We start from the raw sequence: 22,704 nt of genomic DNA, 5'->3' as shown, positions 1-22,704 counted from the left end.
TGTCAGGGCCTGTCACACAGTGGATGCTGTGGCAGTAAGATGGATCTCTCAGAAGGCTCTCATCCATTCAGCTTGGATTTTATCTGTAGATAATAGGCCACGTTGTCAGGGAAGCCTGCGGTGCCAGGAACAGGCTTAAGTTCCACCTGCCCAGTGGGCATTGAAATGATGCTAAGGCTGTTGTTTCTATTATTGTCCCTCTCCCCAGAGACCACTTGGTGTCCTATAGGTCACCTGAGCCCATCAGGAAATGCACACGCAGAGCCCCAGACATCTGCAGATGTATATCCAAGACCGGCTCCTGCAGATACTAATGAGTAGGAACAAGTCACCAGCTTCTCCCTTGGAGCCTCACTGTCTTCATCAGCAAAATGGGGATAACAATAGAACCTTCGCCAGGAGGCATAGAGTAAGGGGCAGATGACAAAACATGTATGGAATACTTTAAAATATATATAATTTGGGGACTAGAGCAATGACTCAGCAGCTAAGGGTGCTTTAACCTTTAACCTGATGGCCCAAGTTCAATTTCCCAGTGTTCACTTAAAGTCACATGCACAAAGAGACACATGCATATGGAGTTTGTTTATAATGGCAAGAGGCCCTGGTACATCCATTCATTCATTCTCTCTTTCTCTCAAATAAATTAAATTCAAAAACCTAAAACAAAATGTTTTTATTATTTATGAGAGAGAAAGAGAGGAGAAAATGAATGAATGAACGAATAAATGAATATGGGCACAGCAGGGCCTCTTGCCATCGCAAACAAACTCCAGAGGCTTGTACCACTTTGTGCATCTGGCTTTACTTGGGTACTGGAGAATCAAACCTCGGTGGGCAGGCCTGTAAGCACCTTTAACAGCTGAGCCATCTCCCCAGCCCTGGAATACTTGATAGATAAAAAATATTAGCAGCAGTCTGTAGGGATGGCTTAGCAGTTAAGGAGTTTGCCTGCAAAGCCAAGAGAGCCAGGTTTGATGCCCCAGGACTCATGTTAGCCAGATGCATAAGGGGGCGCATGCGTCTGGAGTTTGTTTATAGTGGCTGGAGGATCTGGCACACTCATATTCTCTCTCCCTCTCCCTCTTTCTCTATCAAATAAATAAATGAATGAATAAATAAAAATAAATTTTTTTAAAAATATTGGCAGCTTTGTTAACATTAAGATGGTGACACGACCGTGCTGAAGTGTTGGGAAATACGGAACGTACAAAGGAGGGCATGTACAAAGGCAATCAATGAAAGTGAAATCAGATGCTAAGGAGGGTGGTTATGATGCAAGGGGGTCTGTGTGGCCTCTTCACGGAGTGATTGGAATCCTAGATAGTGAGCAGCACTGGCTAGGTACTCACTAAGGAGCAGGTGAAATTTTAAGAACTTCACACGGCTTGCCTCAATCCATCCTCATCCCAACACACCAAAGCACCTGCTGTAATTACTGTTTCTACCTCTTAGAAAGGGAAACGGAGCCCTGGAGATATTGAGTCTTAAGCAGGACAGTCCTGGCCCCAAGCAACAGAGACCCTAACCTCAGTGGCTGCTATAAGCAAGGTGTTTATTTATTGATTTTAGGGTTTTTTGTTTGTTTGTTTTTGGTTTTTTTTTTTTTTTTTTTTTTTTTTTGCTTGTTTGTTTTTTGTTTTCAAGGTAGGGTCTCACTCTAGCCCAGGCTGACCTGGAATTCACTATGTAGTCTCAGGGTGGCCTCAAACTCATAGTGATCCTCCTACCACTGACTCCCAAGTGCTGGGATTAAAGTTGTGCACCACCACACCCCGACAAGGTGTTTATTTTCTCACGTAACAGAGTGTGGAGGGAGGTTGGGATCTGTGGGCCTTGGCTCAGCAGCTCATAGATGAAAGAAAGGCCTGAGGTTTCCTCTGTTTTCATGGTCACAAGTGGGCAGGTAGGAACACGAGGCAGATTCATGGGCATGCTCACAGTCATACACGGTGGGCAAATAGCTAATTCAGGAGCTGGATGTGGTGACGCACACCTTTAATCTCAGCACTCTGGGAGGATGAAGTGGGAGGATCTCTGTGAGTTCTAGGACAGCCTGAGACTACAGAGTAAATTCCAGGTCAGCCAGGGTTAGAGTGAGACCCTACCAAAAAAAAAAAAATAATAATTCAGGACTAGGGCCTTGCCTATAATCTCCTGCCTAGGACTGCCCAAACCATGGACCAATGATACAGGCTGACCACCAACTCCAAGAGGCTGTCTAGAAGCCAGGGAGACAGTAGCCAGAAAGGAACTCCATGGACTTCGTGCCCATCTCCAGGACTAAGGCCTTATCCCTACATTTCCAGGCTCAGGGGCAGCGGGGACTGCTCACCAGGGAATGAACATATATGTTGTGGGAGAGGGAACCATAATGCCTAAGCAGACTCTGGAAAGACATGAGGCCTCTATCTTCACCCTCCCCTTACCCAACAAGGTGATTCCACAGTTCTAGCAGGTATGGCAGGCACCCATTGGCACTGCCGACTGTTTAGGGTGGCCTAAGTAGGATGTGGGAGAAGGAGCTGAGACCTAGGTGCAAATGTCTCCATTTGCATAAAAGTGAGCATGTGGGGCCATTTGTCCTCAGACCTCAGAGGGATGGAGCCAGAGGGACCGCCTACCCTGTCTTCTAGCCCCTCCTTTCCCTTTGTTTCCACCCAAGTCTCATCTCTGGCCCTTGTCTGATGCCCATGAGGAAGGAAGCAGCTTTCCACCTCCACCACCATCCTAGCTCCAGTATTATGTGCAGCACCCAAACAACCCAGCCAGGGCGCCACTGTCTTAGAGCTAACAGGGTTTGCCTATCCGCTGGCACTGTGCTGAGCACATGCATACAAGACTGTAGATACCACTCAGCAGCTCTCTGAGGGATGCCCTACCATCACCCTATGTTACAGAGGAAGAAACTGAGGTCCATCTGGAGAAATGAATGCTCTCCCAACCCAAGCCTTCCCCTAGGCAGTCCTCTTGGCTCTCTCAGACTCTCTATAGCCTAGACAATTCCATCTCACACCCCCCCCCCCCCGTTCCTGTCCAGTGGAAATCTGATGATCTCGGCTCTTGGGTGGTCAGAAAACATGTGTCAAACTATACAGGATAGAGATGTTGACTGTTAGATTGATTTATCTTATTTACTTTTATTTAAAATTTTTATTTATTTATGAGAGAGAAATAGAGAGAAAAGAATGGGAGTGCCAGGGCCTCTAGCCGCTGCAAATGAACTCCAGATGGGTGTAGCACTCTGTGCAACTGGCTCATGTGGGTTCTGGCTACTTGAACCTGGGTCCTTAGGCTTTTCATGTAAATGCCTTAACAGCTAAGCTAACACTCCAGCTGTTGATTTACTTTCCATGGTATTGGGGATCAAACCCAAGGCCTTGTGCATGCTATGTAAACACTGAGCATGGAGCTGTACCCTCAGCCCAAGACTTCTCAATTTTTTAAAACTTTAAAAAAAGATATTTTACTTATTGATTTGAGAGAGAGAAAGAAAGGCAGATAGGGGTAGAGAGAATGGAGATGCCAGAGCCTCTAGCCACTGCAAACAAACTCCAGATGCATGTGGCACCTTGTGTTTCTGGTTTACATGGGTCCTGCAGAATTGAGCCTAAGTCCTTAGGCTTTCAGAGAAGCACCTTCAGTACTAAGCCATCTCCTCAGCCCTTTTTAAAACTTTTGATTGACAACTTGTATACATATAGACAACAGACCACGATCATAATCTCCTCTCATGGCCCTCCATTTTTCCTCTCTTCCTCCTCCACTGAATCCTTCTTCTTTCCAACTATTCTTTCATATATATATATATATATACACACACACACACACACACACACACACACACACACACACACACACACATATATATATATATATATATGAAACAAAGAGGTAGAGAGAGAGAGAGAGAGAGAGAGAGAGGGAGAGAGAGAGAGAATGGGTGCGCCAGGGCCTCCAGCCACTGAAAATGAACTCCAGATTTGTGCACCTCCTTGTGCATCTGGCTTAAGTGGGTCCTGGGGAATCTAACCAGAGTCCTTTGGCTTTGCAGGCAAACACTTTAACCACTAAGCCATCTTCTCCAGCCTTCTTTCTTCTATGTTGATGTCATCATTTTTCTCCTATTATGCAGGTCTCGCGTAGGTAGTGTCAGTCATTGTGAGATCATGAAAATGACAACCACTTTTTTGTCTGGAAGACAGTGTTTCAAAGCACTGCTTCCCTTCCTTTGGCTCTTAAATTCTTTCCACCACCTCTTCCACAATGGAACCTGAGCCTCGGTGGGTGTGATGAGATGTCTCATTTAGTGCTGAACACTCCACTGTCACTTCTTTTCAGCACTGTGGTGTGTCATGACAGTGGGCACCGCCATCTGAAAAAAGAAGTTTCCCTAACCAAAAGTGAGGGTAGTATTAAGATGTGGGCATAAACATAATCTATGAGAAAAATATAAACTGTTTAGAGGGCAGTTTGGTGGAGACACACACACACACACACACACACACACACACACTTAGCCAGACAACAGTAATCGTTACTCCCTTAGGCTTATGACCTCCCTAGCCATAGGCTTTGATTAGGTTTTCAGTACCAAGCATATATCAGAGGACAAGGTATGTTTTGTTTTGTTTTTATCAAGTATGTAGTCTCAGGCTGGCCTTGACTCACAGCAATCCTCCTACCTTTGTCTCATGAATGATGGAATTAAAGATATGCCACTACACCAGGCTCTCTGCTTCTCCCCCCACTTTCACCTTCAGTAGGGTCTCAGTCTGACCTGGAGTTCACTAGGTAGTCTCTGGCTGGCCTTGAACTCACAGCAATTCTCCTACCTCAGCTTCCTGAGTGTTGGGATTAAAAGCGTGCGCCACCCACATCTGGCCTCTCTGCTTTTTTAAAAAAATATTTTATTATTTATGCCGGGCGTGGTGGCGCACGCCTTTAATTCCAGGTCAGCCTGGACCAGAGTGAGACCCTACCTCGAAAAAAAAAAAAAAAACCAACAACAACAAAATTATTATTTATTTATTCATTTGACAGAGAAAGAGGGAGAGAAAGACAGAGAGAATGGGCACTCCAGGGCCTTCAGCCACTGTAAATGAACTCCAGACTTGTGCGCCCCCTTGTGCATCTGGCTAACAGGGGTCCTGGGGAATCTAACCTGGGTCCTTTGGCTTTGCAGGCAAACACATTAACCACTAAGCCATCTCTCCAGCCCTGTAATGTTTTTATTTATTTGAAAGGAGGGAGAATGAATGAGCACGCAAATGAACTCCAGATCTATGCACCACTTTGTGCTGGGAATTGAACCCTTTAAGCGCTAAGCTATCTCCCCAGCTCCTTCTCTTGGCTTTTTTTTTTTTTTTTAAGGTAGAGTCTCACTCTGGTCCAGACTGACCTGGAATTCACTATGTAGTCTCAGGGTGGCCTCGAACTCACCATGATCCTCCTACCTCTGACTACTGAGTGCTGGGATTTTAAAGGCATGAGCCACCACACCCGGCTTCTATCTTGGCTTAAAAAAAAAAATTAAATCCTTATTTATTTATTTGACACACACACACAGACAGACAGACAGACAGACAGAATAATGGGTGTGCCAGGGCCTCTAGCCACTGTAAAAAAACTGCAGACACATGTGCCACACTGTGCATCTGGCTTTACATAGGTTCTGGGGAATTGAACCTGAGTCCTTAGGCTTCACAGGCAAGTGCCTTAACCACTAAGCAATCTGTCCAGCCCCTCTCTTGACTTAATTTTATTTTATTTTCTAGGTAGGATCTCACTCTAGCCCGGGCTGACCTGGAATTCATTCTGTATCTTAGGGCGGCCATGAAATCACAGCGATCTGCCTACCTCTGCCCCCTTAGAGCTGGGATTAAAGGCATGAGCCACCATGGCTGGACTTAAAAATACTTTTATTTTTTTTTCTAAAGGTTGGAATTCACTATGAAATCTCAGGGTGATCTCCAACGCACAGTAATCCTACCTCTGCCTCCCAAGTGCTAGGATTAAAGGCATGTGTCACCATGCCTGGCCTCTCTTTTATTTTGATGTCATCTTTTCTCTCTATCATGAGGGTCTTGTGTTGGTAGTACAAGGCCATTTTGTGTCTGGAAGACAGTACTGCAAATCATTCCTCCCCTTTCTTTGGCTCTTACATCCCTTCTGCCACCTCTTCTTCAATGAACCGTGAGCCTTGGAGGGTGTGATAGAGATGTCTCATTTAGTGTTGAATACTCCATTGTCACTTCTTCACAGCATTATGGTGACTTTTGAGTCACCCCAGTGGTCACTGCCATATGAAAAGAGAAGCATCTCTTACGAAAAATGAGAGAAAACAGCTGGGCGTGGTGGTGCACGCCTTTAATCCCAGCACTTGGGAGGCAGAGATAGGAGGATCACTGTGAGTTCGAGGTCACCCTGAGACTACTTAGTGAATTCCAGGTCAGCCTGGGCTAGAGACCCTACCTCGAAAAAACAAAACAAAACAAAATTAAAAAGAAAAATGAGAGAAGTATTGTGCAATTTGGTGGGCTTAACATATGCATTTAACCAGACAACAGCACTCCTAGGGCTTATGACTGGCCCAGCCGTAGGCTCTTCATTAGGTTCACAGTCCTAGCCATGTACTCCCTCCTGAGGAGCAGGCTTCCAGTCCAATCAGAGAGCAGTTGGTTTTCCCAATAACAGACATGCCACTATTATACCATTTGGCCTGGCTGGCCAGTCTTAAGGCTTGCAGGGCCCCCTGCTGTTTAACCATTGATGACTTTGCTCTTCCAAAAGGCCGCATGCTGCAAAGCTCTTTCTAGTCAACAAGGAGAAGGTTTTCAGCTCAGCTCCAGTCTGATTTCTCAGTGACCTGCAGGCCAAGTATGTGGAGTTTTCAATAATAGGGTCTTACCATCTAGTTCTGGTGGGCAACCAAGAGTCTTGTCAGTGGCCTATAATGTTTTGGGGGCACTAGTAACCTTCCTGGCCAATAACTCACTGGAAGGTATCCCACCCTGGCACTGAAATATTTCCAGGAACAATCTATGGCTTCTAGGCACACCATTATTCACATTCATAGAATACTTTTTCCCATATCCTCTCTCTCACTCTAACATATATACTATCGGCTAGCAAAGAAGTAGGTTTCTATTTGACTTAAAACATCTTAAATTTTGATTAACCCCCACCCACCCTTCATTTCCTCCATACCTCCCCTCCTGATTCTCTTGATTTTTTTTTTTCTGGTAGTGGTGGCATATGCCTTTATATATATAAATAAATACAACACACGCACACATACTCACACACACATATATGTATATATACATATACATATACAACATATACATATATGTGTGTGTGTGTGTGTGTGTGTGTATGAGAGAGAGAATATTAGCTTGCCAGGAACTCCAGACTAGTGAGCCATCTTGTGTGCATGTGTAACCACATGCATCACCTTGTACATCTGGCTTATGTGGGATCTTGAGAGTGGAACATGGGTCCTTAAGCTTCTCAGGCAAGTGCCTTAAGCATTAGGCCATATTACCAGCCCATCTCTCTTGGTGTTTTGGGGGACTGGGAGCTGAGGTATGGTCCTGCTCTAGCCTAGCCTGATCTGAAATTCACTATGTAGTCTCAGGATGATCTTGAACTCACAGCAATACTCCTGCCTCTGCTTCCTGAGTGCTGGGATTAAAGGCATGTGCCACCACTCCTGGCTCTCTTGGCTTCTTCTTCTTCTTCTTTTAAGTATTTTTATTTATTTGCAAGCAGAGAGAAAAAGAGAGATAGAGAGAATGGGCATGCCAGGGGTTCTAGCCACTGCAGATGAACTCCAGATGCATGCACTACTGTGCATCTGGCTTCATATGGGTACTGGGGAATCAAACTTGGGTCATTAGGCTTTGCAGGCAAATGTTTTAGTTGCTGAGCCATCTCCAGCCCTCTCAGAATTTTTGAGGCAGGGTCTCACTCTAATCCAGGCTGACCTGGAATTCACTCTGTAGCCCAGTCTGGTCTTGAACTCATGATATTCCTTATCTCAGCCTCCAGGGCACTGGGATTAAAGGTGTGCACCACCAGGAGGGTCACCTGCCTCTGCAAATGAATTGCCAGAATACAAAGGACTATCAAAGTAATTGGTCCATGAGTGTTGAATTCTTCTGGCTCTACCTTCTATTGTCATAGGCATGTTGGGATCACAGAATCATGTGCCACTTTGCATGTAGCTGTATGTAATTACCAGGACATTGAACCCAGCTAGCAGGCTTTGCAAGTAAGTACCTTTAGCTGCTAAGCCATCTCCTCCACCACAGAGGTTTTTGTTGTTGTTTGTTTTTTATGTTGTTGCTGTTGTTTGTTTTTTCAAATTTTTTTAAATTAACAACTTCCATGATTATAAAATATATCCCATGGTAACACCTTCCCTTCCCCCACTTTCCCCTTTGAAATTCCATTCTCCATCATATCCTGTTGTTTGGTTTTGTTTCTGTTTTTTATGAGGTAGGGTCTTGTTGCAGTCAGGTTCACATTGCTGGCAGAAATCACCCCACCAAGAGCAACCCATGGGAAAAAGGGGGTTATTTTGCCTTACAGACTCAAGGGGAAGTTTCCTGATGGCAGGGGAAAACGGTGGCATGAGCAGAGGGTGGACATCACCCCTTGGCCAATATAAGGTAGACAATAGCAACAGGAGTGTGTGCCAAACACTGGCATGGGGACACTGCCTGTAAGACCCATAAGCCCGCCCCCAACAATACACTCCCTCCAGGAGGCGTAAATTCCCAAATCTCCATCAGCTGGGAACCTAGCATTCAGAACACCTAAGTTTATGGGGAACATGTGACCCAAACCACCATGTTTTGCCCCTGGCTCCCATAAACTGATAACCATACATGATATAAAATACAATACATTCATCCAACTTTAAAAGTCCCCATATTTTTATCAATCCCAGTGATGTTCAAACATCCCCATAATCCAAGATCTTTTTTTTTTTTTTCAAGGTAGGGTCTCACTGTAATCCAGGCTGACATGAAATTCACTTTTATGTATTCTCAGGGTGGCCTTGAACTCATAGAGATCCTCCTACCTCTGCCTCCTGAGAACTGGGATTCAAGGCATGCCCCACCACACACTGCATTAATCCAAGGTCTTTTAACTGAGCCATAACTTCAAAAAATCTCCCCCAATCAAAACCCACAATGACACAGAATAAACACACTACAAAAAGTGGCACTGGGCATAGCAAAGAAATATTCAACCAATACAAGATTTAAACAGGGAAAACATCAAACTCTATAGTTCTAGGCCCAACAACTGTAGTCAGTGACAAGTCTCCAAGTGTGATAATTTTTTTTTCTCTTCAAGGTCATCATTTTATTTTATTTTTATTTATTTTTTTCTTCAAATTTTTATTAACAACTTCTATGATTATAAAAAGTATCCCATGGTAATACCCTCCCACCCCCACTTTCCCCTTTGAAACTCCACTCTCCATCATATCCCCTCCCCCTTTCAATCAGTCTCTCTTTTATTTTGATGTCATGATCTTTTCTTCCTCTTATGATGGTCTTGTGTAGGTAGTGTCAGGCACTGTGAGGTCATGGATATCTAGGCCATTTTGTGTCTGGGGGGAGCACGTTGCAAGGAGTCCTACCTACCCTTCCTTTGGCTCTTACATTCTTTCTGCCACCTCTTCCGCATTAGACCCTGAGCCTTGGAAGGTATGATAAGAGATATTACAGTACTGAGCATTCTGGTCACTTCTTTCCAGAACCATGATGCTTTCTGAGTCATCCCAAGGTCACTGCCCTCTGAAAAGAAAAGCTTCTCTACCAAAAGTGAGAGTGGCATTAATATAAGGGTATGAACATTAAGAGAAGTGATTACTGGGCAGTTTGATAAGCATAGTATATATATTCAGCCAGACAGCAGCAGACGTTATACCCCTAGGGCTCATGACTACTCCTGTTTTTAAGTTTTCAGTATCAGGGATGTATTCCCTCTGATGGAGCAGGCCTCCAGTCCAATTAGAGGGCAGTTGGTTTCCACCATGACAGATGTGTCACTATTGCACCCATTGGCTCATTTGGCCTGGCTGGCCAAATACAAGGCTTGCAGTGTCTACTGTTAAGTATCTTCACTGGTGATTTCTCTCTCTCCCATTGAACTGCATACAGAATTGCTTCTTCTAGCTTTCTGTCAGCTGGTCTACATGGAAGAGGTTATCAGCTCAGTTCCAGCAGGATTTCTCAGTGGCCTTACAGCCCAAATATGTGGAGTCTTCAGCAATAGGGTCTTACCATCTATTTCTGGTGGGAAACCAAGGGCCTTGGCAATGGCCTATAATGTTTTGGAGTCATCAGGGACCTCCCTGGCCAACAACTCACTGGAAGGTATCCCATCCCTGGCACTGAAAATTTTCTAGCAACAATCTATGGCTCCTAAATGTACCATTGTCCAAAAAGGTAGGATTCCATATGATTTATTTATATTTTCTTAGATTTTGATTAGCCCTCCCTCCACCTTTCCTTTACTCAATCTCTTCCCCTGACCTCACTTTGGGCCTTTTCACCCCCACAAATGTAATAATTTTAATCAGCAATAAGTCTCTAGAGTTCCAATTGTGCCCCTCCAGCTAGGCTACTCACAGTCCTGGAAAACTTCATCCAGGGCCGGTAGCTCTTTAGCAGCCTTCTGATTGTCCTGGCATCTCCACTGGGTCTCCACTGCATCCCATAGTTCATCCTCATGGCTCCATTGGGCCTCCACGCAGGCATCCAGCAAAGCTGCTTCTCACTGCCTATGGCAATTTCCAAAACACAAGACCATGTTGCAAATTCAATGACCCTCCCTTTCCTGCATTTCTTATACTCCACAATATCAGGTGGGGTGCCAATTTGTTAATCCAGGGGGGAATAAAGCAGTCTTTGAAGAACAGGATGCTCCTTGAGCACTCAGGTCCCTTCAAAAGAGTCTACATTCTTCCTGTTGCCCCAGTGCAGGTCAGCTGGCCTAATCTCGGTGGTTGCTAATATTTTATTTAATTGCAGTTGAACAGGCAGAAGTTTTCATTTCTGCACCATGTCTCTCTGTTCACACCAGTCCATTTCTAGGCAATGCAACCCTGCACAAATTCTTAGGACATGGCCACAACAGCAAACCTCTCACACAAACTACTTCTAGCCAGTCCAAGCAAAGCTCTTTCTCACCCTCATAAGCCAAACCTCACAGTCCATAGTTCTTACTGCATTCAGGTCTTTCACCTCTGACCAGAATAGTCCATCAAGCTGTACTTACAGCACTGCAAGGTGTCTCTTAGGACAAGGTTTCAAATCTTTCCACATTCCTCTTGAAAATAAGCTCCAAAAGGCCAAAGCCACACAGTCAGGTGTCCAGCAGCAAATGACACCACTCCTCGGTACCAACATTACTGTTGGAGTCAGGTTTGCATTGCTGGTAGAAATCACCTGACTAAGAGCAGCTTTTGGGAAAAAAGGATTTATTTTGGTTTACAGACTTGAGGGGAAGCTCCATGATGGCAGAGAAAACTGATGGCATGAGCAGAGGGTGGACATCACCCCTTGGCCAACATAAAGTGGGCTATAGCAACAGGAGAGTGTGCCGAACACTGGCAAGAGGACACTGGCTATAATACCCATAAGCCTGCCCCCAACAATACACTCCCTCTGGGAGGCAATAATTCCCAAATCTCCATCAGCTAGGAACCTAGCATTCAGAACACCTAAGTTAATGGGGACCACCTGAATCAAACCACCACAGGTCTCAATGTAGCCCAGGCTCACCTAGAATTATCTATGTAGTTTCAGGCTAGCCTCGAACTCAGTGATTCTCCTACCTCAGCCTCCCAAGTGCTGGGATTAAAGGTGTGCACCACCATGCCCAGATCCTCAGACACTACACACACACACACACACACACATTTTTGAGGTAGGATCTTGCTCTAGCTTAGGCTGACCTGGAATTCACTATGTAGTCTCAGAGTGGCCTCAAATTCATGGCAATCCTCCTACCTCTGCCTCCTGAGTGCTAGGATTAAACCACCACACCCAGCAGAGATTTTTAATTTAGTGTCATTTCTTCCTTATTCTTCTCTCCACTCCCCACCTCCACAGCTGGAGCTGCACCCTGGGCAATTAGGAACAGCAAATTTCTTAAAAGTTGTTAGCTCTAGGGCTGGAGAGAAAGCTTAGCTGTTAAGGGCACTTGCCTGCAACAGAACTGCAAGGCATGCCAACAGGGAAGGAAAATACAGCATGAGGAGACAGACCCTGATGGGATTCCAACTCAGATATGACAGGTGCTGGAGGCATCAGACAGGGAATTTACAACCATGACTGATGAGTGAAGGACTCAGGGGTGGATGAGCAACAGAAGCAGGGGGTGAAAACTGGAAGAAGGCCTCTGAAGAGAATGCCAGAGGGAGAAAACCCATCACATCAGAAATGAAGAGTGTCTCAGCTGGTAAAGAGCATGTATCACAAGCATGAAGACCAGAGTTCTGATCCCCAACACCCACATAAAAGCTGGATGTGGCGGTGCACCTACAATCCTAGGAGATCCCCAGCATTTGCTCAGTAGCTAGTCTAGCTGAATCAGTGAGTTCTGGATTCAGTGAGAGTCCCTGTCTAAAATAATGAGGCAAAAGGCTGGACAGATGGCTTAGTGGTTAAGGTTCTTGCTTGCAAAGCCTAAGGACTCAGGTTCAGGTCCCCAGAACCCACATAGGCCAGATGTATAAAAATGAAAAAATAAAATAAGGCAGAAGCCGGGTGTGGTGGTGCACACCTTTAATCCCAGCACTCTGGAGGCAGAGGTAGGAGGATTGCCATGAGTTTGAGGCCACCCTGAGACTACGTAGTGAATTCTAGGTCAGCCTAAGCTAGAGCGAGATTCTACCTCGGGAAAAAAAAATGAAGAAGAAGTAAGGCAGAGTGACTGACGAAGACACCTGATACTGACCTCTGGCCTCCACATGAATGCACACATGTGTACCCATACATGTAGGCACACCACCCATATTACACATGTAAAATGTTTTAAAAGAAAATTTCAAAAAGCTTCTATCAGGGCTGGGATGGTGGCTCGGTTGTTAAAAGGATTTGCTTGCAAAGCCTAATGGCCTGGTTTGATTCCCCAGTTCCCATGTAAAGCCAGATGCACAAAGTGGTGCACATGTTTAATTTGCAGTGGCAGGAGCCCCTGGTATGCCCATTCTCTCTCTCTCTTTCTCTCTTTTTTTTTTTTTTTTTTTTTGGTTTTTCGAGGTAGGGTCTCACTCAGGTCCAGGCTGACCTGGAATTAACTCTGTAGTCTCAGGGTGGCCTTGAACTCATGGTGATTCTCCTACCTCTGCCTCCCGAGTGCTGGGATTAAAGGCATGTGCCACCACGCCCGGCTCTTCTCTCTCTCTTTTTGAGGTAGGGTTTCTCTCTAAGCTCCAGCTGACCTGGAATTCACTATGTAGTCTCAGGGTGTCCTTGAACTCATGAGATCATGGCATGCATACCTGGAGAGGAGTTCATCCAGTCAGTGAATTACAGGTCTTCAGTGGGTTAAATGAGGCATAAGTTATAGGCCATGGTTCCCATGAATATACATGCAACAATCCTCAACTAAGCTATAACAAATCAAATTATTTATACAGAATGGATAAATCATATACTGTTAGGTTTAATTCTAGGAATGCAAGGTTGGTTTAACACTTGATAAGCAATGTTATTTATACTCATATTAAAGCGAAAAGAAAGATAAAAGCATTTAAAAAATTTGAGATTCATGATGAAGTTCTTGGCAGCCAGATGTGGTGACACACACCTTTAATTCCAGCACGTGGGAGGCACAGGTAGGAGGATTGCTGCGAGTACAAGGCTAGTCTGGGACTACAGAGTGAGTTCCAGGTCAGGCTGGGCTACATTGAAACTACCTTGGGGAAAGAAACAAACAAGAAAAGAAACTTGGCAGACTAGAAACATCAGGGAGCATTCTTATCTCATGAAAGGTATGCACAACCAGCACACAGCAGCATAATTACGGTGGTTATTGAAAGCATCCCTCTGAGATTACAAACAAGCCCAGACTGCTCTTTCTTCCTTCCTCCCTCTCTCCCTTCCTTTTCATTTTTATTTCTTTTCAAGCAAAAGAAAGAGTGAGAGAGAGAATAAGAGAGAAAAGGAAGGGGTGCACCAGGGCCTCTGGCCACTGCAAAGGAATTTCAGATGAATGTGCCCTTTTGTGCATCTGGCTTTACATGGTGTGGTGGTTTGAATAGATGGCTCTCAATTATATTCAGTTCTTTATTGTTTTTAGTTTGCATCTGCTGAATACCTGGCTGGAGGCAATGTTACTGGGTGGATCTTAAGGTGTGGTGGTGGGTTTCAGATTTCAATCTAAAGATATGCAAAATGTGCCTAGCTGGAGTTCCTGAAGTGTGCTGTGGCTTTTGGCTTTTAGGCTTGTACTTCCTTCTCTCCGCTTGGACCTGTGAAGGCAGGCCAGCTTCTTCTGCCATTATGGAACTTCCCCTGGATCTGTAAGCTTCAATAAATATTCCTTCCTCCATAACTGTGCCTGGTCTGGAAGTTCATCTCAGTGAACCTGAATCTGTCTGCTACACATGGGTATTGGGAAATTGAACCCAGGCCATCAAGTTTGCAAGCAAGTGCCTTTAATTGCTGAGCAATCTCTCCAGCTTTCTTTTATTTATTAATTATTATTTTTTATTAACAACTTCCATGATTGTAAACAATATCCAGCTTTCTTTTTGAGAAAGGGTCTCACTCTAGCTCAGGCTGACCCAGAACTCACTCTGTAGTTCCAAGCTGGCCTCAACAATTCTCCTACCTCTGTCTCCCAGCTGAAATTAAAGGTTTGTGCCACCATACCCAGCATAAATGAAAATTTGAAATGACCATTTCTACTAATACCAAAGCTTTAAAAAATTAAAAATAAATGTAAATAAAAGACCTCTGTTCTGAAAAATAGTAGTTACGGAGAAATTGACAAAATAAACAAAAGAAGGGGCATACTATGTTCATGGATTGAAAAACTCAGTAATGTTAGATTATAACTTATTCCTAAACTGAGCTATAGATGCAACGTAGCTCCAATTAAAATCCTAGCAAGTTTAAAATACACACATATATGTTGTTGTTTTTTAAATTATTTATTTGAGAGAGAGAGAGGCAGATAGAATTGGTGCACCAGAGCATCCAGCCACAGCAAATGAACTCTAGATGGATGTGCTACCTTGTGCTTATGTGAGTACTGGGGAATCAAATCTGGTCTTTAGGCTTCATAGAAAAGTGCCTTAACCACTAATCCATTTCTCCAGTCCATTTTTGTTGTTGTTGCTTTGAGGTAGGGGCACTGTAGCCCAGGCTGACCTGGAATTCACTATGTAGTCTCAGGGTGGCCTTGAACTTATAGCAATACTCCTACCTCCGCCTCCTGAGGGCTAGGATTAAAGATGTGTGCCACCACACCTGGCTTTTGAGTTCATTTTTTTAAAAGTAGGGTTTTACTCTAGCCCAGGCTGACCAGGAACTCTGTAGTCCCAGGCTAGCTTTTAAACTCACAGTGATCTTCCTACCTCTGACTCAAATGTTAGGATTAAAGGCATGCATCACCACAATGGCCGAAAAATATTTATTTTTGAGGAAGAAACACACACACACACACACACACACACACACACACACACACACACAGAGAGAGAGAGAGAGAGAGAGAGAGAGAGAGAGAGAGAGAGGGAGAATATGCATATCAGGGCCTCTCAGCCACTGTGAAGGAACTCCAGATGCATGGCCCCTTTGTGCATACATGCAACATTGCATTCTTACATCACGTGGGACCTAGAACTTTGAACATGCGTTCTTAGGCTTCGCTGGCAAGCACCTTAGCTGCCAAGCCATCTCTCCAGCCCCCTAGTATACACACACACACACACACACACACACACACACACATATATAATTTTAGTTTTTTTGCGGTAGGGTCTCACTCTGGCCCAGGCTGACCTGGAATTAACTATGTAGTCTCAGGGTGGCCTCAAACTCACAGTGACCCTCCTACCTCTGCCTCTCGAGTGCTGGGATTAAAGGCATGTGCCACCACACTCGGCCCCCAAAATATTTTTATTTTTGTTGGAGAGAGTGAGTGACTATGGGTGCACCAGGGCCTCTTGTTACTGCAAACAAAATCAACGCATATGCCACTTTGTGCATCTAGTTTTATGTGGGTACTAGGAGATCGAACTTCAGGCCAGCGGCTTTACAAGCAAGCACTATTAGCTGCTGAACCATCTCCCGAGCCCCAGGAAGTTTTAAAAAAATATTTATTTATTTGAGAGAGAGAAAGAGGGAGGGAGGGAGGGAGAAAGGCAGATAGAAGATAGAGAGAGAATGGGCCTGCCAGGGCCTCTAGCCACTGAAACAAACTCCAGATGCATGCTCCATCTTGTACATCTGGCTTTAGGTAGGTACTGGGGAATCAACTCAGGTTCCTAGGCTTTGCAGGCAAGAGCCCTAATCGCTGAGCCATCTCATAAGCCCTTGTTTTGTTTTTCAAGACAGGGTCTCCTGTAGGTAGCCCAGGCTGTCTTCAAAAGTTGCTATGCAACTTGGGCTGACCTTGAACTCCTATCTTCTCCCTCCCAAGTGCTGAGATTTATAGGCAAGCACCAGCATGCCTGGCTACATGGCAGCAAAATTTTGAAGATTTGCATTTGTAGCAGGGGAGTGTGGAGAGGATTGACAAGCTGATTCCATCCAGTATTGGTACAGGAATGCCAAGGGCTATGGGTGACCAAGGGCCAGGGCAATCTTATGAAGACTTAGTAAAGTTAATTTATACTTGCTATTTTATTTTTTCAAGGTAGGTCTCACGCTAGCCAAGGCTGACCAGGAACTCACTCCAATTATTCTAGTCTTGGGCTGGCCTTAAACTCACAGCTGTCCTTCTACTTCAGCCTCCTAAGTGCTGGAATTAAAGGTGTAGGCCACCACAGTAGGCTTATATTTATGCTTTACAAATTTTTTAATATTATTTTATATTTTGTTTTCTTGAGGTAGAGTCTCACTCTAGCTCAGGCTGACCTGGAATTCACTATGTAGTATCAGGGTGGCCTTGAACTCATGGTGATCCTCCTACCTCTGCCTCCCGAATCCTGGGATTAAAGGCGTGCACCACCACATCTGGCTAAACTTTATTTTTACATATATTATAATAGGTTATATACTATTGTTACCTCACCCCAACTTCCATTATTCTGAGGGCCCTCCTCAGTGGGGTTATGTTAATTACTGTGGGGGTCATGAAGGGGTAGTAGGGGACCAAACCTCGGGGCATTCCCACCTGCTCTGTGGCTCTTACACTCTTTCTTGTCCCCTCTTCTGTAACGTTCTCTGAACCCTGGAAGGCCTGTTGGCAGTCTGATTTAGTGTTGAGTTCTTTGTAGTCTCTGGCTTTCTGCTTTCACAGGTTTTTGATAGTTAGGATTTTTATTTACAATAAAGCTGAAGGGCTTATGATAAGGTAATTACTGTTAGACTGGCTCAAGGAAAAAAATGATAAATGGAAATGTTACACTCAAGGGTGTTTACCTGCTTGTCAATTTGTGGGGTCCTGGGAGTGAATCCAGGGTCTTGTTCATGCTCAATAACTACTCTCATATGGAAGTGTACCTAATCCCTAAATGCATGATTTTAATAAAGTATATAACAAAAACATTTATTTTATTTATTTTCTGAGGTAAGGTCTCACTCTAGCCCAGGCTGACCTGGAAATTCAGTATGTAGTTCCAGGCTGGCCTCAAACTAAGTGATCCTCCAACTTCTACCTCTTGAGTGCTGGGATTAAAGGTGTATGCCACCATGCCATGCCTGGCAAAAAAAAAAACTTTTTTTTTTTTTTTTTTTGCAAGGTAGGGTCTCACTCTAGCCCAGGCTGACCTAGGATGCACTATGTAGTCTCAGGGTGGCTGCAAACTCATGATGATCCTCTCACCTCACCTCTACCTCCAGAGTGCTGGAAATAGAGGTGTGTGCCACCACTCCCAGCCTATATTTTATTTTTAGTTATTTATTTTTTATGAGAGGGATAGAGAGACACTTGGCATTGGCATGCCAGGGCCACCAGCCACTGTCATTGAACTCCAGATTCGTGTGCCGTCTGGTGTGTTTGGCTTACATGGAATGTGGGGAGTAGAACATGGGTCCTTAGGCTTCGCAGGCAAGCACCTTAACTGTTAAGCCACCTCACCAGCCTCTTGCATTTTTTATTTCTAATTAATTCATATTTTACTTTTAAAAATTGTTACTTATTTGAGAGGGAGTTTGGATGTATCAGAGCCTCCTGATACTCCAGATACATGTGTTGACTTTATGTGGGAAACTGAACCCTGGTTGCCAGGTTTTGCAAGCAACTGCTTTTAACCACTGACCCATCTCCTCAGCCCCGATAAAAATATATTTTTTTAAATATATATATATTTTTTGAGAGCGACAGACACAGAGAGAAAGACAGATAGAGGGGGAGAGAGAGAATTGGCGTGCCAGGGCTTCCAGCCTCTGCAAACGAATTCCAGATGCGTGTGCCCCCTTGTGCATCTGGCTAACATGGGACCTGGGGAACTGAGCCTCGAACCGGGGTCCTTAGGCTTCACAGGCAAGCGCTTAACCGCTAAGCCATCTCTCCAGCCCCCGATAAAAATATTTTAATAGATGTAATGTTGCATTTTTAAAATTAAAATCAGAACCAAACCATTACAGAATCCTGCACCCAGCCTAATGCAATTGGAACCAGAGGTGTGGTCCAGTCCCATGGAAGGGAACCTGAGACCAGTGGATGTGAGTTCTCCAGTCACGGGTCAAATCACTGCCCAAGAGAGGCACAAGGGCCAACAACCCTTTTTCTTGGAGTGAAGGAAAAGCAGACTCAGGAAGAAATTTGAAGTGTACACATAAGGCAGGCGTGCTGGTCCAAGCCTTTAATGTCAATGCTAGGGAGGCTGAGGTAGGAGGAATGCTGGATTACCCTTAGTCAGGCCAGCCTGGAGCTACAGAGTGAGTTCCTGGTCATCTTGGGCTAGAGTGAACCCTGCCTGGACAACAACAACAATGTACATTGAAAGCCAGGCACAGTGGCACATGTCTATAATCCCAGCACTTGGGAGGCAGGCACCAGAGGATCAGAAGTTCATGGTCATCCTTAGCTCCATAGAAAGTTGGAAGTTAGGGCTGGAGAGATGGTTTAGTGGTTAAGGAGCATGCCTGCAAAGCCTAAAGACCAAGGTTCAATTCTCCAGGTCCCATGTAAGCCAGAGATGCACATGGAGGCACATGCGGCTGGAGTTCATTTGCAGTTGCCAGAGGCCCTGGTGTGCCTATCCTCACTCACTCTCTCTCTCTCTCTCTCTCTAGTAAATAAATAAAAAAGAAAATAGAAAACAGAAAATTGGAGGTTAGCTTGGGGGTACATGAGACTTGTCTCAAAGAGTAGGGGGCTGGGTGTGGTGGTGCACACCTTTAATCCCAGCACTTGGGAGGCAGAGGTAGGACGATCACCATGAATTTAAGGCCACCCTGGGACTACATAGTGAATCCCAGGTTAGCCTGGGCTAGAGCGAGACCTTACCTCAAAACAAAACAAAACAAAACAAAACAAAACAAAACAAAACAAAACAAAACAAAACACAAGTAGGGGCTGAGGGGCTGACTTAGCAGTTAAAAGCGCTTGCTTAAAATGTCTACTGGCCCGAGTTTGATTTCCCAGGATCCATGTAAAGTCAGATGCAAAGTGGTGCATACATCTGAAGTTCGTTTGTAATGGCTATGGGCCCTGGTGTGCCCATACTCTCTGTCCCTTTCTCTGCTTAAAAATTAATAAGAAAGTTCACTTAGACAGATAACCTAGTGAGGGGGCATCAGCCCTGAGAACAAAGCCACCATCCTCTTCCTGTTGCCCTGATGTTTGCGTGCTTGTTCTCTAAAGTGCACCGCTGACACCTGGAGCAGGTACCTACCTGGTGGACAGGCGTGAGGACTTCTGAGGCTTGCTGTGAATTTGCATCCGTTGGCAAGCAACCAAGAACAGTTGGAGGGCCTGTGCCCCTGATCAGGGACAAGGTGCCTGCTTCTCAAGGAAGCTAAGATCAGACATTCTGAAATAAGGAGAGAGCCAAAGGCCCTCACACTTGTTTTCAATGTATTGGAAATAAGATTCCTCACGTTATATATTAAAACAATCACTTAGCCGAGTGTGGTGGCGCATGTCTTTGGGGAGGCAGAGGTAGAAGGATCACTGTGAGTTCAAGGCCACCCTGAGGCTACATAGTGAACTCCAGGTTAGCCTGGGTTAGAGTGAGACCCTACCTCGAAAAACAAGAACAATCAATCAGAATCAATCAGTGCTGGGAAGATGGCTCCGTGGTTAAAGGCTCTTGTTTGCAAAGCTTGCTGGCCTGGGTTCGATTCCACAGTACCCGTGTAAAGCCGGATGCACAAAGTGACCCATGTGTCTGAGGCTTTTCTAAATCCAGTGAAGTGGACCAGGAAGGTGCACCGCCGAGATGAAGTGAGGCAGGGCTCCCGGCCAAGCCTGAGAGCCGACACACACCTTCCATGTTGCTGCCTCACGCGCTCACCTGCCAGGTCCCCTCACAGAACCACATTAGGCCTCCTTTGCCCACATGCCCCCATTTTCTTTGTCCATGGCTAGAGGTGGCAGCAGGCCCTACAGTCCACCTGAATCTGAGCCCTGTGCCCTCATGGCAGGATGACAGCAGGAACCTGCCCAGCCCTTTCTTCCCCAGTGAAGGGCAAAGAACGGCCCTTTCCTCAAAGGGAAGGGCGCATGGATTCAGGCTGCGCTGTCACGTGGTCTGGCAAACACCGAAGAGGCGGATAGGGACCGTGTCTTCATCTATTTGCCGTGGCCACAACAAAATGCCCAAGACTAGGTGAGGTAGAGTGGTTGGTTTTGGCTCATGATTCTAGAAAGTGGCAAGTCCAGGATCATGGCAGAAGGGCAAGTGGGCCTGTGTGGAAGATGAAAGGTGGTTGCCTCTCTTTGGAAAAGGCATCTGTCCCTGATGCGGCCACCATGGCATTCGCATTTCACCATGGGCTTTGGGGGTGACAAACCATGTGTAAACTATGGCAACGGAATACGGGACGGCTTCCAGGAAGCCAGTGTCAACCAACTAGTGTTCTATGGGTGTTTCTGCATATCTGTGCACGTGTATGTGTGTGTGTGTGTGTGTGTGTGTGTGTGTCAATTTTATTTTTTCAAGGTAGAGTTTCACTCTAGTCTAGGCTGACCTGGAATTCACTCTGTATTCTCAGGGTGGCCTCGAACTAAACAGCTGTACTCCTACCTCTGCCTCCTGAGTGCTGGGATCAAAGGCATGCACCACCATACCCAGCTTGTATGTATCAAATTTGACTGACATCAACCTCACCATCAACAGCACTAATGTTTGCTTGCAGGAAGCAGACCCATCATGGTTGCCACTGGAAAACACATCACAGGTTCCTGAGCTTGGGCTCACCAGAAGATATTCAACCATTCTGATGCTCAGAGCTTAAACTGCAAAAATCACTGATAAAGCTGGGTATGGTGGCACAGGTCTTTAATCCCAGCACTCAGGAGGCAGAGGCAGAGGATCGCTGTGAATTTGAGGCCACCCTGAGGCTATATAGTGAATCCCAGGTCAGCCTGGGCCAAAGTGAGACCCTACCTCAAAAAAAAAAAAAAAAAAAAAAAAAAAAAAAAAAAAAAAAAAGGCATGCGCACCACACTGCCCAGCTGTATTTTAATTGTTTTTATTTTTGAGAGAGAATGAATGAGAATAGGCAAGCCACGATCTCTTGCCATGGCATACAAAATCCAGGTATGTGCTGCTTTGTGCATCTGGCTTTACATGGGTACTGAACAATCAAGCCAGGGTAGCAAAGTTTGTAGGCAAGTGCCTTTGACTACTGAGCCATCTTCCCTGCCCTATGAACACATTTTAGTGAGTAACTGACAAATAGGGAACTGAAAATGGTTGACTGTAATGTATTTCCAGGGCTGGTCCATGACTGCTGATTGACTCTCAACTTTTAGAATGCCTCCTCCATCTTATCAGACACTTCACTTGGTGGTCCCCATTGAAAGCCTTGTGCCCTGCAAGCAAGTCTCGCCCTCTGGGATCCTTGGGAGGGCAACAGAGAATGTAGGATGGAGCTAACTCCTTCAAGCTGGTGTGAAGGGCAGGTCATTGTCCACTTCCCAGCCTATGAATCAGTGGTCAAGGGGACCCACCACGGGGAAAGGGCCAACAGTCCCTGGTAGGTCAAAGAATGTCATGATGACCACTGCTTCAAGAGCTAAAAAAAATAGAAAAAAAGGGGGGGTGCTGGAGAGATGGCTTAGCTATTAAGGTGTTTGCCTGCAAAGCCTAAGGACCCAGGTTTGATTCTCCAGGTCCCACCTAAGCCAGATGCACAAGGTGACACATGCGTCTGGAATTCGTTGGCAGTGGCTACAAGTCCTATGTGCCCAATCTCTCTCTCCCATTCTCTTGTCTCAAATAAAAATAAATAAAATAAAAATAGAAAAAAAAAAGGGGCCAGAGAGCTGGATTAGCAGTTAAGGCACTTGCCTACAATGCCAAAAGACCCAGGTTCGACTCCCCAGGAC

The sequence above is a fragment of the Jaculus jaculus genome, chromosome 1, assembly GCF_020740685.1.
Source record: "Jaculus jaculus isolate mJacJac1 chromosome 1, mJacJac1.mat.Y.cur, whole genome shotgun sequence".
In the NCBI taxonomy this organism is placed as follows: Eukaryota; Metazoa; Chordata; class Mammalia; order Rodentia; family Dipodidae; genus Jaculus; species Jaculus jaculus.
The sequence above is the reverse complement of the archived record's forward strand: the minus strand, read 5'-3'. Positions refer to the sequence as shown.